This window comes from Mesitornis unicolor, unplaced genomic scaffold (genome assembly GCF_000695765.1).
Source record: "Mesitornis unicolor isolate BGI_N332 unplaced genomic scaffold, ASM69576v1 scaffold1833, whole genome shotgun sequence".
Lineage (NCBI taxonomy): Eukaryota > Metazoa > Chordata > Aves > Mesitornithiformes > Mesitornithidae > Mesitornis > Mesitornis unicolor.
The window spans coordinates 5,932-22,655 of record NW_010176500.1 but is presented as its reverse complement, the minus strand read 5'-3'; the positions used below and the strand labels follow the sequence as shown (position 1 = coordinate 22,655).

Sequence of the window (16,724 nt, the reverse complement as noted above, 5' to 3'; positions counted from 1 at the left end):
AATGCATTAGCTTGTATGTAGACACACACATCCTGGTGAACTCCAAAACACTTCTCCCCACAGCTTGATTTAGTGTGGGTTCATTCAAGTCAGGCAAACACTGACTTCAAACTTCTCTCACTTTTTTCCCCCATAGAGGAGCTCATTCATAGCGGTAGATAACAAGCCCTGAGAAGGAAGAACACCAGAAATACAAAGAACATCAAAAAGGTGAAATCATTAAGTGCTTTATCCATAAGAGAACATTCATTCCTTCCCCGTGTGACTCAAAACAAACCCAGTTTACTTAAAAAAACAACACTGCTGTAATTGAGATAAATCATCGCTTTAAAGAAACAAGAAGTCTGGACTCTTCCGCAAGTTACCTAAACAGTGCATCCACATCTTTCCCACAGACGCTGCAGAAGCACAGCTCAACAGCCAATTCTGTTATTGGTGCATCAGGTACGCTAATTTTATTTTTAAATATGGTTTAATCACAGATTTTAAAGTACATCAGGATGCAGGAAACTTCAGTTATCCACTTCAGTTGTTTTGCACTTGAATTGTTATCAGCCAGCAAGACTCAATCTTCCTTTAAAGAAATAAACGATCTTTATAACCACCCTTACAGTACATTTAGCAAGACCCCTTCAAGTTGTATTTTATAAAGACATGCAAGAACACGGACATATTGGTCCACTCGCTTGCTTAAAGACATAACGACAGCGCGAGTTACGTATTTGTTAGACTTGAATTCTTACCTGTGACTTGCAGATAGGAAGCTTCAATTAAATGCACAGAAGTAACATTTCACAGTAAAAATTAACGAAGATCAACTAAATTAGTCTACTTCTATTCTTTATTCTTCAATTTGTAGTACCTTCTGGTACCTGACTTCATAGCAAAACCAAGTCTGTACGTACTGAACATGAACGCTGAGATGGCTGTCTTAACCCTTGAGGGTCCAGCTGCATTTGCTTAGATTCAAAAAGTAAATCAGATAAGTTCTGACAAAAAAAAAGTAGGTATGACATGATAAGGAGCAAGAAGAGGTTTCATACTTGAGTCTGAGGTCCTAATTCACTCCTTTGCTCCTGATGAATTTAAATGGCAAAAACCACGGGCCTCAACTGACAACATCTTGGTTCGTGGTGCACAAGCAGGAGGAAGCTGCTGACAATGTACGAATACAAAACAAACTCCATTTGCTCAGGTACTCAAAGGATCTCCTCAAAGATCATGAGGTGTCAACCTTGGTCAAAGTCCAAGCCAAAAAAGGGCAGGAATTTCCTTCCTTTCTGTAGCTATAAAACTAAAAGCTGCCTGGAGTAAAGCTTGCCATCAGGTCCAGGACGACTGAACTTTACAGAAAGCTGGAAGAAACAGGAAAGTATAAAGAACCAGAACAGACACACACACAAAAATTCAGAACTATTAGGGGTGAATGGAACAACTCAACAGCAGTTAATTCAAGGCCTTAATTGACACAGCTCCAATTAGACCAAGTTGCTCCAAAACTCGTCCAGCCAAGGTTTGAATATTGTCAGGAATATTCTTTCTAGACAACCTGTTCAATATTGAGGCTGCAATCTTAAAATAGAAAAATACTCAAAGGCAAAGGAAGCCTTCATACTCTGAGCAAAACCAGGGAAAAAGGGCTAAGAACGATGTTCAGAATACTTAACTCTACCTCACTTTTATTGTAAGCCTTTATTTCAAGAGGTTATGCAGCCGGTGTAACAGATCTACACGCAAAGACGGATCTAGAAGCAAATGCACAGAGCTGAGATGAAAAAGCATGTGTAATTTAGATAAATAACAGCTTGCTGTAGGAACAGCCTCAGTATTCAGGCCTTCTATTTCTGAAAGAGCTTGCATACAGTTTTGTACATCTGCATTCGAATGCCAAAAAATGACCAAACTGCTTTCCTGGATGAAAGATTACATCTTTAAGCTTAAATTAGTGTGTCAACCAAGTAGAAGGATTCAAGGTACTTCTGTTTTATTAGAAGTACATCTGTGTCATTATCTTGGAAATAAAACGCCTCTGCCTCAGTTTCAGGTCCAGCTGACAGAACCATTTTGAGAGTCTTCCCTAATGGCAGAGGCCTCCAGAATAACCACTGAAATCCATGAAGCAGCACTGACAGCCAAACTCCTACATTCAGGCCTGGCATGAGCTGAAGATGTTTTTTTTCCAGTTACCACTGCCATAGTTGCTAAAAACCAGATTTTACAAGGACAGCTAAGAAGCAATGGTCTGGTTTGGTATTTTACTACTTCACATAAGCAGTGGTGTCCAAATGCTCCGGTAAGGGAAGGGATCCTGGATGGGGCAGGCATGCTTTGGTGATGGATTTCTGGACTAAGAGTTGGTACAGGTAGTTGCACAATAAAGCAAACAAAGGAGGCAAAGCTGACAGCCTGAAACCCATGCGTTAATGACACAGATATTTTCACTACTCATACGTGCTATGAAAATCAACTTGCAATTGCATGTTAAAATGTCTATCCATACAAAGCATGCAGCAAAGAATTACCCATTAGGAAATGCAAGTACTGTGACCACCTGTGAAGCTTTAGTTCAGCTTCTCCTGGAATATGCACAATCCCTAGATCCCTTCTTCAGTTTCCTTCTCATAAACATCCACCCTCAGCCAGTGAACCAGGTGGACAACACGACCTGAACCCAGAACTTTCCTTTATACTCATTTTTATTAGACCTTGCAGTCAGTGTGGAGCTCTGAATCAAGTCAGTCTTTTCTCCACTGCTCATTTTGTAGCATCTCTTCTGCTAAAGATCCAGTGCTTACCAGTTTCACACTGTCCCATATGGTAAAGTGATAGCAATGTATTTTTAAAAGGTTGAAAAATGAAGCACAGCAAGGAGTTCAAGGCACCAGGAGGATCTTCTACCTTTGGTATAGAGAACAGATGTTTAACTCCCAATTTTCATAGTATTCTGCTCTGTATTTGGGAAATACAACTCCACTAGCTTGGGGTCTGAGCTGCAGCAGTGAGCACTCAGGCCTGGAGTTGTGCACTTAACACCAAAACCATAACTCTACACACACACAATCACAAAATGGTAAGAGTTGGAAGGGACCTTGAAAGATCATCGAGTCCAATCCCGCTGCCAGAGCAGGATCACCCAGTTCCCAGTAACCTACCAGCCAGCACCACAACCCACATCAGGGCAGGGGACACAGCCAGTTCTCCAGGATGGCAGCCAGCTGACTCACCAGACCACCATCTAGAACTTCTTCCCAGATAAAGTGGCTGTTCCCTCACCCATGCTTCTATAAATACCAGGTCATTTAAGGTTTTACTGGGCCGCCTGGAATTCTGTATTTCTTCAGATGTCCAAGGATATGGCTGCATCTCCTCAAAATGATCCGTTATTACCCGAGGGGATGAACTATTGATGCCAGTGCACTCACAGCAACACTCAAAAGATCAGTTTGTTAGGCATTTGAATATCCAATCATCATTCCTCCCACAAACAGCTTAATCTGATTATATTAGTTTACTGGCTCAATTGCACAGCACAGATAAACCTCTTTTGGAGGGAGATGAACTCCCTGGCGAGGCTTCAGAACAGAACAGTGCTCGCGTTTGGTACAGCAGCTCAATCAGCAGCCACAGCCATGTTTATTGGGAAGCCCAGGTACTGAAGGACTCACATCAGAGCCAAAATGAGCCAATATACCTAATTCCCATAGCCTCCTTTAAAATGGTCAGCCCTAAAGCCAGGGGCAGAATTGCCCACTTTTATCACTTTGAACATAATGTCAGTGAAAATCCCTTCACAAATTAGGTAATCTTTCTCCCCTTTGAAGTTTTCTTGCAGAGTAGCAGATGGCAGTTTAAGCCAACAAAACTCTGTACATGAGGGGGAAGTATGCATGACACTAGCATTTATGGGATATTCAAATTTTACACATGCTCAAGCTACATTAATGCTAAAACTGGAAACCCAACAAGGTTCAACAGGCTCTCGTATCAAAGTTTTTACACAAAACGGGAGCAGCTGTCCTGCACCAAGATGCTTTTCCCTCCTTACACTTTTATTGTTGCAGGTCCCCCAATTTATTTGCTGGACTCCCACACCTGCCCCAAAGCATTGCAGTGCTGGGCTGAACATATCGCATTTGTGTACAGCCATCCAAGCTGGTGCAGCCTCCACAGTAAAGTCGACCTTCACCTGGCTTTGGGCACATTCCTTCAACAACTTTAGAAGAAGGCTATTTTCTTTAAACCATTAAAGAAAAATGTACTGTACTTGGCACTGGTGAGGCCACACCTCGAGTACTGTGTTCAGTTCTGGGCCCCTCACTATAAGAAGGATGTTGAGATTCTGGAGCGTGTTCAGAGAAGAGCCACAAGGATGGGGAGGGCTCTGGAGAACAAGCCTGATGAGGAGCGGCTGAGGGAACTGGGCTTGTTTAGCCTGGAGAAGAGAAGGCTGAGGGGAGACCTCATCACCACCTACAACTGCCTCAAGGGAGGGTGTAGAGAGGTGGGTGCTGGTCTCTTCTCCCAGGTGATGGGGATAGAACAAGGGGAAACGGCACCAAGCTGTGCCAAGGGAGGTTCAGGTTAGAGCTAAGGAGGAAGTTCTTTACTGAGAGGGTCGTCAGAAGCTGGAACAGGCTGCCCGGGGAGGTGGTGGAGTCACCATCCCTGGATGGATTTAAAGAGCGGGTAGATGAGGTACTTAAGGATATGGTTTAGTGGGTAGACAGGAACGGTTGGACGTGATGATCTCAGAGGTCTTTTCCAACCGAGCGATTCTGTGATTGTGTGATTCTGTGAAAAAGCCATTAAAGTCAAGATGTGTAACACACCACATGCTGCCTCCCTCTGTTAGGCATCACTGCCATGCTTCATTTTGTCTGCCATAACTTCAACTCTTGTTTATCATATCAAAAGGATGTCAAAAGTCTTATGCAAGTTCACCTCTAACATACTCCTTATCCTCTTAGGAGCCATTGAATGAAATGTGAGTTAATGAATAACACAGTAGGAATTATTTCATTATCCCCATGGTGAAAGAGAGCCATCTCATTCTTGGATATGATGTCAGACTTGAGAACCAGCCAGCGATACTTCCTCTGGCTTCCACTGCTACACCAGTGGAGTTCGGAGCAAAAGGCTCGCAGGCTGCCCCAATAGCTCAAGCAACACTGCCAGAGCATGAAGCAAAGGTCCCGATAGCAGCCTCAGGAAGAATTAAGGCAGCAAGAATGAGGAACTGAAGCCTGCCATTTTGCTTCCACAGAAGGGAGGACAGGAGGAAGAAGAGGTTTTTAGCAGCATACATTTAATGTATAGGCCTTGCATAGGTATGGAAATCAATGCAGTAACAGTATGCCAGCTCTTCACATTTTCCTCTTGTCTTACCTTCACTTTTTCAGAGCCTCAACTCACCGCACTCCAATGTACTCCGTCTCTGGTACTCCCTAAATCAACCTGCCTATAGCACTGCATCAGAAACCCAAGACACCTTTAAAGGGAAGTCTGAAGCAAGGTATAGATCCTTCAGTCCCTGGCAACCCTGTCTTCTGGCTCTCATGGCTACCTCACTTCCACCCAAACTAACGCTTTTCACTAGAGAACCTGATGCCTTATGACTTCAAGTAGATGCTCACTCCCTTGTGAAAAACACCCATCTCCTACTAGCATGGGTAGCAAGGAGGACAACTGCAAAAACTTCCTCAGCCTACCATAGTCCTCCTTCAGGTCATCAAGACATTTGCCTGTAATAAAAAACAAGCTTTAGATAGTCTGAAGAGTTTATATGTTCAAAAGACTGCCTAGTTCTTTTAGGGAGACCAGACAGTTTAAGAGTGTTTAGAGATTATTTTCCTGATTTCATAACCATGAAAGTTCACCCTCACTGGTATCAGCACAGCTATGCTAGGTAGTGTCCAGATACATATTCCTTCCTGTCCAGAACACCCCCGCACTTCCTTCAAATCAAGCAGTCAAGGGCAAGCTGAGACAGAAAGCAGCAGACATCTGAACAGTTCATACCGATTCATTACAGAAGCTTGCAAGTATTGTGTACCAGAGATCCCCCTCTAACACCTTGACCGATGAAGTAATAAACTAGTACACAAGCACACTAAAAACTTAAGAGGAAAAAACAAAGTCTGGGAGACCAAAGCTAGAAGATGGACTTCTCATGCAGACAGAAAAACAGAAGCATCTTCCCGACATGCCATTCCCAATGAAAGAACCCAACACAAGCTTTCCAGTATCCTCTGCCTGGACTGCAGAAACTGATGTGCTCTCTCTTTTGAAGGAGTCCGATTCTCCCACAACCTGCAGCTTGCAGTCACTTCCGAACAGCCATGCACTACTGAGTTTGTGTAACACTTCAAAAGCAAAGGATAACTGTGTCCTCCTCCAAACCACACTGAAAGAAACACTACCTTCAAGCCTAGCATGTACTCTGCTGCCATTCTCATATGAGTGAGATGAGAATTCACTCATATTCAAGTCCTGGCATCACAATTACTCTGTCAAGAACACAATCCTGAAGTACATTTAGAATGGTTCTGTTAATAAGTTAGCCAGCTTCCATAATGCCATTAAGGTATCCTAGACTCTAAAAATCACTATTGTTCTATAAGCATTCCCCTTAAACTCTTCAATAATTGCTCAAGATACCTATAAATAAGATAAAATACTAATCCCATGGCAGCATCTGTAAAATTAATAGAAAATTCAGTAGGATACGCTATCAAAAGTTGGCTTTGGGGCAAGTTTCTATTGTGCCAGAAGCTTCTGAACCGGCATGGAACAGTACCCACACCCAGCTCTGACAGTAAACAGCATCTCCCTGCACACGAAGGGCACTTCTGTGCCTGAGCCTTTGAGTCACCGTCTCCACACAGGCACCTACAGCCAAGCAGAAAGCCTGAAGGTGCCTCTCCAGCAGTTAGCGCCCAATTCACCCATCAGCTGATCATGCAGCTGGAAATCACTGCCCAAAGGTAAGCACAATAATACAGAGTGAGGTAAGAAGCAAGCTTTTGAGATGGTACACAATTTAAGAGCGTAATGAGATAGAATCAATGCCCTCGGATGTGAGGCTGGAAACCTTAACAATTCTGACCCTTACAGTGATACTGCTTTAAGTTTAATCATGTGCTGACATTCCCCACAGAGTCAGAGCTTGTCTTTACACAAGGCATCAAGCCATCAAAGCTCCTCAGAGCTTTTCAGTGAGGTCTTAAGAGCCTGTATCTATAACTATTTCTACAGCAGTGCTGGTTAACCAAGCTGTCATGCCAAGAAAACCATCAGAGCCATCTGCAGCCAGAAGAGATTAGTCTCTACTGGAAGCATCCTTAGTGCATACCAGCTGTACACAAAAACTGCCCTAGAGCCCGTAAGTAAGGTTCTTCCCATGCAAAGTCTGACCTTGTGTCTGACCTTGTCTCCTTTTAAAAAGGCTCACAGTCTCATCACTCAAGGAGCAGTTCTTACCTACTATGGTACTTCAGGAGACAGACACATGCTTGATTCAACTGCATGGTGCGGTAGGAAGACAGCACAGCAGTATCCAAGGGTCCTTAACTCCAGTTTCCATCTTAAATACATCTAGACAGAATCACTAGAAGGAAGTAAACAAAGTCATCCTGACTGTCTGTAGAAGCATCAGGAAATAAAAAAAATCTGCACATCACTTTTTTTGGTGTTCAAATGCAAAGCAGCAGCAGCAGCTCATACACTCCCTGTATTAACTTAAACATCTGTTATCCTCAACAGCTGTAAAGCCACTGCAATTCTTCCTACACAACCCAAGCATTTTGCCAGTGTTAAGCAGCTGCTTAAGTGAGAGTCAGTTATAAAGTCACTATCATCACCACTATTTTCTCAAAGCTTAAAAATTCAGTCAAGTACTCCACCGCTGGAATTTTTATTACCAGGAAGTAGCAATAATGCTTATTGCGTTATGGTTATTGGTTTGTTCTCCCAATATTATAATTCCATCAGTTCAATGCTTTGAGTTAATTATTATTGCTTAACTAAGGTAAATGCAAACAGAAACCTGAAAACCATGAAAAATAGCAGGAAACCAAGCTCAACAACTTAAAGATAAACTGAATACTTCAGGATCACCTGCAAATGTTAGTGAAATTTTCACACAGCTTTAATAGGCATGAGGAAATTTAAACCTCTGATGATTAGAGCTTCAGAAGATAGCCATATGAAAATTACACAGCAAGGCAAAGACTTAGACCTTTTACTCTACCTACACACTTGGAATTGGCAATGAAGGAAGGTTTATCATAACATAAAAGAACGAGTACCTGGATGCAGTATTTCCAGGATATTCTGTCAGATTTCGATCCTCTCAGCAATAAAGCATAAATAAGCAATGTAGGATTCTCTGGAGAGTCCACCAAAACCCCAGAGATACTGGTTCTCTAGACCTTCATCTGCATTGATCCAAAAGTACCTGCAGTCATACTCTTCTTCTCTCATCCAACTGAGGGAAAGAAGATACAGCATCAAGGATCTGATGGAAGGGAGCAGTAAGATTTAGCCCTGGCACAGCCTTATTTTACAGAAGGGCTACCAGTTGCCAGAGAAGTTTCACTGACTAACGTTGATGAGGTTGAACTTGGAACTGTTTAAACAAGTCTCTCATTTGCCATTGCCAGTATGTGATGTTCAAGCTACAGAAGAACACTTTTAAATGAGACAGTGGAAGTGACTTCTACAAAACAACACACTTCATTCTGCAAGAGCAGCATGCTAAGAAAATAACTGAATACACAACTAGAAAGTGATTCAAGTGTCAGTCTTCATGAGGCTGGCCAGGACAAAGTGCTTTTTGTTTCTACCTCTGAGATCTTGACAAATCAAAAATAGATTAAATGTGCTAGCAGACTAGCTTCTACCTCGCAGACTGACACATGATCTCATGGAAGAGATCTGCCAATACTCTGAGGTAACTCACACCAGAGCAAACAGCAATGCACGCATTCTATTTTCCCTGAAAGAAGTTTGAAGCAAATCACACATTTCAGCATTACAGTAAGCTGACAGGTAACCATTCTGCTTACAAACAAGATAAAAATAAAACCTCATAAGTAAGAGCTAGAGGTCCTAACTGCATAGGCACTAAACAACATGAATAATTGTTTTTAGTCTTGTCAGAGCCAGGAAGAATACCCGTTTGAGTACAGTTACCAATGAAGGCTTAATTACCTCTAGGAACAAGGTCTGAAATACATACATCTGTGTTTTGTACATTTTCCCTTTAACCTTGCTAAGTTCACCAGCAGTACTTTTTTGCAGCTCAGTGACAAAAACAGTTACTGGATAACTTTCCAGTATGCCATTTCAGTGCATTAGTTCTCACTAGTGAATTAAATACATAGTCACCTTAACATTCACTCAAATAACTCACTACTCCATAACCCACAAGGACTAAGTACATTTTATCTGTGGAAAACATGAGCATTTATCAAGTAACATATCAAATCTTAGCACAAATACTAAACAGAAACCTGGCAATTCAACTGTTTCAGTTAACAATTAATAAAATAGTTCTGAGAAAAAGGAATGCATCTGCTTCCACTTCCTTCATAAATCTCAAGTGTAACTCAAGCAGCACTGCATGTTCACAACCCAATGCCAGACAGCAGTAGAGGCAAACCCCAGGAGCGCTGCATGTTCTACATGTGACAAATTCAGTTTGACTGAAATACAGAACAGTTTCAGGAGTTGCATTTTTGAGAGGTAATTTGAAATCAGTGGTCAGTGCTACCCTTTCAGCATTCAGGCCTTCCTGTACCAGAAATTCAGCCCAACACCCTGGTGCTGTAAGGCAGTCAGTGTCCATAACTCCAGAGCTGCACAGCACACAAAACAGCCCTGTGACTTTGTACCTGCCCTATCCTGCAGCACTCTGCCTAGTGGGGGCTGTTGTAAGTCAGCAACTTCAGGACACAGACCATTTTATCTACAGAAGCAAGATAAAGCACCACAGAAGCCCTTGTTAAATGCTTTACTCGCAGCAGCCCTGGTCTAGAATCACTGTATGAAAATTCTCCCTTCAGAGTATCAGTCTAGTTGTGCTGAACATGGCACTAAGACTGCGAGCTCAACTCAGAAGATGCAATGGGCTGATGCAACACAGAAACAAAGCTTAAGTTGCAGATTTCTATCCCAAATCTGCTTGCAAGGAACACTGTCACTTGTGACAAGGAGTTAAAATACTGGAAGGAAGAAAAATAACCACATTTGGGTTATGATTAACTTAACTACCTTAACTCCCATCCCACCAGCTGAGTATGAACACCACCTCTGTGAAAACTTTACATCAAGATACCTCAAAATACTAAGAAAGGATATAATTCACACCTACTGTTTTACAGGAAAATCCCTGATAATTCTCCCTCTGAAAATTCAGTGAGGCTTGAAAGTAGGGTAAATCTAACTAGACAAATTAGAAGACTTATTCCTTACTTCAGGATTAAAGCCTTTCGACCCTTCAACTGAACCTACTTCATCAGGCACTTCATTCTTAAGATATTCCTTATATTCAGTAAGTTACAGTATCTACTCGTATACCCTATGTTGTTCAGATGAGATATCAGTAAAGACTTCTCTCCATTCCTCCGTCAAAAGACAGTCTGTAAAATTGACATCAGATACAATGTAAAAACATCACTTCCAAGATAAAGCTGAAGTTGGACACTCTTCGTCTCAGAAATATTTGGACATATCTCGAGGATTTTACAGGCAAAAGCAGATGAACTCCTAAGTCCTAATTTAGAAGTTCAACACTGAACACATGAACACAACTGAAGAATGAGAAAGCTGCAACAAGAGAGGCATGGCTGTTTATTTGCTACAGGTCACATTTACTTTTCTATTACAGGAAAAAACTTACCTGCCCAGTAAGTTGAGAGTGACACACACCTTGGCATTTAAATAACTGAGATCTAGAGATGTAGGACATAAGTGAATCAGTAGGAGCTAACCCTTTAAACTAATGCAGGTTTTAACAGGATAAATTCCTATCCTATACTCAAGAGTTTAAAGGTTACAAAAATCTGAGTGTTGGAGGAACAGATCAGAACCAGCCAACAAGCTCTTTATAACGTAGCAAAGATGCTCTGAATTCCATGCAGAAGCTGAACGACAGCTTGCAGCATGACCTACGGGTTTCACAGCTTCACAGAGAGATTCACAACTTTCTCTTGCATATTCTTACATTGTTTAAAGTCTTTATGAGTTCTGGTTAAAATGTTACTTAAAAAAAATCAAAGTAACCAAGTCATCAGCACAATCTGAGGGGTCACAGGTACAGTGGCTCTTCAGAAGTCAGTTAACAAGCAGCAGATTCATGAGACAAGTTTCAATCCACCGTGTTTGTTTCAACATGCACAAACTCTGCTAAGTCAAGTCCTTCAACAATACTTAGCATAAAGTCACCTAGGGGAGAATACAGTGGCAAAACCTGACTAATTGCTATTGAAATATGGTGCCAATTGTGTTTTCTTTTGCAAACATGATGGATGCACTGAGTTGTTTCATCACAGCTGATCATCACTCGGCTGAACAAGCCTTCTCTGAATCAGCCCTAGGGCACTCCACCTTTTGCAATTTCCTTAGCTACAAACAGTTAAACAGATCTTAAGAACAGCAACCCACACAGGAACCCTACTCTTTCTCCTAAGTTTTCCAGAGTCAAACAGGAGGCTTAAAGTTCTAGAAACCAGGTGCTACACCACCACTTTAAATTCTGTTCATTAACTCACAGAAGTTCAAAAGCTGACCTTTTACAAGCAGTAAAAAAATTCCAACTGGCTACATCTACAGCTGCATCACAAATCTGCTTCACACCAACATCTTCAGACTCCTGAAAACCTTCCAAGCAATAAAATTGAGACCCACCAACCTACCTGAACAGGCTTGAGTATTCTCTGTACCTGCAGAAGCAGCTACTGCACTCCAAACCCAGCCTGGAAATTCAAACTAGCTCTAGGAATTCTTTAATTGCCTTGGCAAGAGTCGGTATAAAAATTGTGGAGTTTAAGCAAATAAGTTTGTTTTTGGAGGTTTGGGTTTTTTTTGCATTAGGCCTTTCTTTAAGTTAAGTTTCATTAGATTCTCCTCAGCCCATCTGCTTACTTCCAATATGGTAATTCTTGCACAAAAAACTTAATTCCCTTCTTGCCCTTTTCATGACACAAGTCACTTAAACTGACTTCTTCTGACAAGGCATGTTTTAACTTATCACTCCGTGGCTTTGGTAAGTGAAGTAAGCTTAGTTCAGTAACAAATGTAACTGAATCTGCAGCATATTTTTAGAAAAATATTTCTTAACCACTACACTGCTTGGTCTGCTGGAATTGACACATGGTAGCAAGTGTTTTACAATAGGACTAAAAACTTAATATTGTTGGAAGAACCAGAAAAACCAATAACAGTTGCTATAAACAGTTAAAAATTGAAAGGAATGAGGTAGATGAAGCCATATTACAATTTTGAGGCTCTTGAAATACATTCAAGTACATGTGGCTTAGCCCTACTATGTCTCTGATTTGAATGCCAAACTACTTGGGTCTAGAAGCAAGAAGTGTGCAAGAAGGAATAAAGGAGCTACATTCAGCCAGGGCTGGCCAGATCACCACTACTGCTGTGTGAGCAGTGGTCCAGCCTGGGGCAATTGTACATACTGCTAGGAGTTTAGAAAGCTGGACAATAACTTGAAATAGTAATGTTTAGAGAAATAAGCTACAGGGCACAGCAGCATGCAACTTACTCTTTAGTTAGCTGCCAAACTGTTTCCTCCCTGACCAGAACAAATCAAGTTGTCTTATGCAAGAGGAAAAGTTTTCATACCTTAGTACTGAGTGAGAGCATGGCAGTCTAAGGGGTGATGCAATAGCACTATTAATTTTAATAGGACTGCTCTCTGGGTGTGACCCTCAGAAAGGATGGGAGCACCTAAACATATAACTTATACAAAGAGCTTATTGAAAAACTAGTCTTAAAAAATGAAAGCAAGAAATAGCTCTTATTGTCCTTGTTATACCAATCTTACACTTGTCAAACCAACCAAAATCCTTCCATCCTTTGTCCACAACTCCCCAGGCTGAGTCCTCCACATGAATACCACCTCCACCCATTTCAGACAGCAGCCAGAGCAGCAGCAGTAATGAACCTAACCACCCTCCACAGATGAGCATCATATCAAGCAGGTTTCAAGACTGCTTCCTACTCCAAGCTGATTACAACAGCAGACTTGGCATTGGTTCTCTCAGTGAATTACTAAAGAATTCCCATCCTTAGACTCCCTCCACTGTTAGGTTATCACCAGCCTTTCAAGATTTCGTAAGAAAAAGTGCCTATGTGATAAAAATATTGCAGAGAAGTTAGAATGACCTAGCAATTGAAAGCTAGACAGCTCTTAAACCAGCTTACCAGTCACACTTGAGCAGCAAAAGATAATTTGCCTGCAGTAACAATCTAAGTACAGAGTCACCAGGACTAAAGCTCCCCAATTATTTTTGCTTTTCTTTCAATGCGAGTGAAACAGCTTGGGAAGAAGCAGGCTTCAGCTGCCGGTAGAATCAGTTACTGAAGCTACTCCAAGCAAAGCAACAGTGATTTTGTGCTTATTGTACCAAATCTCCGGCAGGGGGATTGGACTAGATGATCTTTTGAGGTCCCTTCCAATCCCTAACGTTCTGTGATTCTGTGAAATTCTGCAAAAGCAGCACGAAGATTTAAGATTAGCATCTTCTAAATCACTGGAGGTTTTTTACCATACTCAACTCATCACCTTGTTTCAGCATTAGGAAATCCTATTCTATTTTAGAAAACCCCAACAACATACTCATCTTGTCTAGTCCTATCACTAGATCAGTGCTTAGCAGTTACCCTCATCAAGTATTAGCATTCATCCTGTCATTTAAAAGCTAAAATTCCAGTTTGACATGTGGGAGAGATTTTGGTTCTAGCTACTAAAGCCTACAGAACTGAAGGGGGAGAAGAGCAGTGACAGTGATCAGACACACTGATGCCATTATGTAGCTATACAAGAAGCTACTATTTTCTGAGATTCTGGTAATGAGTATCTATTATTCTTTTACTTTAACAAGGTAACTTCAACAGCTTATACAGCTATATATCCACTGATGTCCCATATGGTCACAGATTCGGAAAGAAACATTACCATTAGCTGTACCACCACTGTTTTCCTGCAAGGAAGTTTCCATACAAATACTCTAATGGACGGTTTGAGCATCTGCAGGTAAACTATCAGTAAACTGAAGCTGTAGTATTTTTTACCATGAACTAGGAGTTTTAGAGCAGAAATCTTATCTCCTTACTTAAAAGTCTAACTGATTAAACACTTCCCCTCCGTTTTGCCAGAACACAACCCAGCAACAAAATATTAAACACTTCAATATGGATCTTCACAACTGAAAATTTCCACGTGGCTTCTCTCTGCAGACCCAATTTACACATCTGTTATGTCCAGGGATGTTCTGCAGCAGTGCAGTACACTAACCAAACACCTCCAAATCATGTGATACTCATGCTTGAGTCTGAAGGGATTAAGAGATTCCAGTCCACAGTAAAAGAAAACAAGCAAGCTATTGTATTCTGCATTAGAAAAAACCTACGCCTTGACCATAATCCATTAGCCAAACCTACAAGGAAAGCCTAGCAGACCTCAAAATATTTACCTTGCTCCATCTTCCTCCTTTTTCCTCAGAGAGTTCAGATTTTCCCAAAGCGCAAAAAGGTGCATTCTTTTGGAAGTTACTCAAACAAAGGTTCACTGAACATAGACAAAGATGATAATTTAATTATAATGGCTATCCAACCAGAATATAATGCCCTGTTCACAGCAAATTCCTGCTACCAGCAGTGAGAGAAAATTAAGAATCTGAATTCTCTAATTTACTCATGACTCATGACTAGGATGTCCACCAATCACCATATAATTAAAGAACAGGAATGCTTAATTGTAAAGACGAATGCTTGTTTGATAAGGATTAGTCATTAATTTGATGAACAGCTTATCCACTCTTAAAAAACATGTACAGCGCTTAGATAGAAAGTAGTAAAAATCTGTGGGCAGAGGCAATAAACTTGCACGTTTACATTAAGTACACTTCACTTGCTTTCAGCTTCCATTTATTAAAGGCAAATAATCAAAATAACCTAGAATTGCAAACTGCTTAGACATTCTAGCCAGGTTTTTTGTATCAAAAGTTTAACAATGCCTACATTATACTAACATATTTGTTCTCAAAAGTGAAAAAGTAAAAACTCCAATGGAATAATGCAAAGCTATCAGCTCACAAGACTTAGAAAACTGTTTCTACTCTATTCAGACCATAGCAAACTTTCTTGACTGCAGAACGGAGAGGGCAATGCCTTCACATTCATTTTCAAGCAAAGTTCCTCTACAATACAGCAAGTGAGCTTTCTGCTAGTATCTTCTCATTTTGGATCATCTGGGTTTTTTGTCAGGAGACAGAAAAGTATTCTAAAAGCCTGCACTTACAAAATCCATGAAACAGTAAAAGTCAGCTCTGACAACAGTAGCTTTGAAAGTTAAAGACACTGAAGGCTGGAGGCAAGTAAAACTGAAGACAGTTTTCAGTTGCAACAAGAACTAGGTCTGAAAAGGTCTCAAAGCAAACACCCTATTAAGGATGCAACCAACAGTATAATTACAAACAGCAGAACTTCACAGCATCTCATTTTATCTCAGGTTTAAGTTTCAATGATAGCAATTACAAGCTTACAGATAGCAATGCAATAAGTAAAGCTTTCACAGGTACACATTTAGGTCAATTACAGCTACAAGAGATGAAATCAGTCAGCCACAGCAACTCACTTACTCCCCTTCCTGATCTACTTGCAGAGAAAATAAGGAGAGCCAGGCTGCTGGCCCCCTTCTAACTACCAGAGAGGAAATTCCAGCAAAATGCTTTCCACCAATTCCAGATCTTGATGCAACCACCTCCATGAGCAGCTCAGGACTTAAACTGAGTTTGAAAGTACACAGTGGTAGCATAAGTGATATGACAAAGCTTAACTCTTGATCAACTAGTAGATTGGATCATTCCAACAACTTCTGTACAACAAAACTGAGGCTTCACTTTAAAAGTACTGAAAGTCGTCTTAGCCACGTAACATGGACAGTACAATGTTAAAGGTATTAAGGCTCCACAATCACAAGTGGTTACAGTAAGTACAAAATTTTTTCTTAATCTCTCTGGGTGCTCAGTCTTTGTCACCACTTCTTTAATTCAATCTTCAGTTCTACTCAACTCTTCAACACTTCCAGCAGCTAAATAACTAAAATCAGATTTATAGCAGTCTACCCCTTGTAGGGGTAGATCACAAGGCTTGTGATCCGCATCACCCCTACATGAAAAAAGGCTGCTCTCAGGGGTGAGCTGGGGAGATGGCAAATGCAACACGCCCTACAGGCAAGTCCTGCCTTTGCTCCACTCTCCAAGGGCAGTCAGAAAGCCAACCAAGCACATCTTGTCTTCACAGACACGATTTCAAGCTATGCCTTTCAGCATGCAGACAGGCACTTCTGCCCTCTCCTCACACAGGTGGCTGGGAGCAGCTTCCCCAGGCACCTTCACAGGCAGAGAATGCAGCACTGAGAACACAGTCTCATTCTGTCAAGAGGCTGCCTCTTCCCACTTGAGACAGGAATCAAAACCTTCTTT

The 16,724-nt window shown here is 41.3% G+C and overlaps 1 protein-coding gene across 1 annotated transcript in view; it reads right to left on the bottom strand.

The window, feature by feature from the left end:
- The window catches only part of MTMR3 (myotubularin related protein 3), a 78,185-nt gene that overhangs the window by 55,855 nt on the left and 5,606 nt on the right, over nucleotides 1-16,724 (bottom strand). The window contains exon 2 of the mRNA XM_010181740.1: nucleotides 14,712-14,806. The gene's annotated coding sequence lies outside the window, so the exon portion shown is untranslated. The remainder of the gene's footprint in view (nucleotides 1-14,711; nucleotides 14,807-16,724) is intronic.